This window comes from Aplysia californica, unplaced genomic scaffold (genome assembly GCF_000002075.1).
Source record: "Aplysia californica isolate F4 #8 unplaced genomic scaffold, AplCal3.0 scaffold00091, whole genome shotgun sequence".
Taxonomy (NCBI): domain Eukaryota; kingdom Metazoa; phylum Mollusca; class Gastropoda; order Aplysiida; family Aplysiidae; genus Aplysia; species Aplysia californica.
This window is the reverse complement of record NW_004797361.1, coordinates 806041-807168: the sequence shown is the minus strand read 5'-3', so window position 1 is coordinate 807168 and position 1128 is coordinate 806041. Positions and strand designations below refer to the sequence as shown.

Below are 1128 nucleotides of genomic sequence, written 5' to 3'. Positions count from 1 at the left end.
CCTCTCTCTCTCTCTCTCTCTCTGTCACACACACACACTCACACGCACACACACGCACACGCACGCACACACAAACATACTCTCTCTCTCTCTCTCTCTCTCTCTCACTCTCTCTCTCTCATCCCTTAATCTGTCTGCCCCCCGCTCGTTTTGTCTGCATGTCTGTCCTCTCTCTCCTTCCCCTCTCTCCCCCTCTCTCCTTCGTTCTCTCGAATCTCCGCTTGCTTCCCGCTCCCTATCCTGCCCCTGTCTTCTTCCTGAGCTTTCTCACGCCGTGAGCGCGCTTTTCACCACATGCCAGGATTCAACTTCTCAATAGACTTCCAGTATCGGATTCGCTCGCCGCTCCTCTCTCTCACTCCCTCTCTTGCCCGCGATTGTGCGCTGTGATATATTCCCTTCTCTGATAAGACTTCGTAATCAGACTTCGTAACAAGACTTTGTAAGCAGACATAGTAATGAAACGTTGCTGTAAGACTATTATCAGACTTTGTAACCAGACGTTGTAACAAGACTTTGTAAACAGGCAGTATAATAAGACATTGATGCTATAATCAGACTTCGTAATAAAGCATTGTTGTAAAACTACTGTATGATCAGACTTTGCAATCAGACTTTGTGATATTTTGTAACAAAACTTTGTAGCCAGACGTTGTAATAAAACGTTGCCGTAAGACTTTATTATTGTCAGATTTTGTAATCCCACTTTGCAACAAGACTTTGTAATGCTATTCTTCCTCACGCATGCTGTGTTGACAACTGTTGTGAGTGATTCTTTCTGGATTTACTTCAAACGAAAAATCAGTTGCCTCCAACCTGGAGTTTGTTAGTGCCGTGCAAAATGTGCTGTTTTTAGTGTTCCCGAAGAGAAGCAACCTGGATCCACCGGTATGTATTTGTCTGGGGAATCTGTCTCGTTGTATCTCCTCATGACAAATTGCGATAAGATATGTTTGTCTTTCCTGATAAATGTCTTTCCTCTTCCTTCCCTCACAACGTCTGGATAGTTGGTGGGTGGAGTCTGTCAGATATTTGTTATTTATTTACTGTCTCTTTCTTGCGCTCTCTGTCTGTCTGTCTGTCTGTCTGTCTGTCTGCCTCTCTCTCTCTCTCTCTCTCTCTCTCTCT

At 44.5% G+C, this 1128-nt stretch overlaps 1 long non-coding RNA gene across 1 annotated transcript in view; it reads left to right on the top strand.

Annotated features, from left to right (window-relative positions):
- The first annotated feature begins 254 nt into the window (after nucleotides 1–254).
- The window catches only part of LOC118477427, a 9252-nt gene continuing 8378 nt past the window's right edge, over nucleotides 255–1128 (top strand). The window contains exon 1 of the long non-coding RNA XR_004858375.1: nucleotides 255–888. This is a non-coding gene — a long non-coding RNA (uncharacterized LOC118477427). The remainder of the gene's footprint in view (nucleotides 889–1128) is intronic.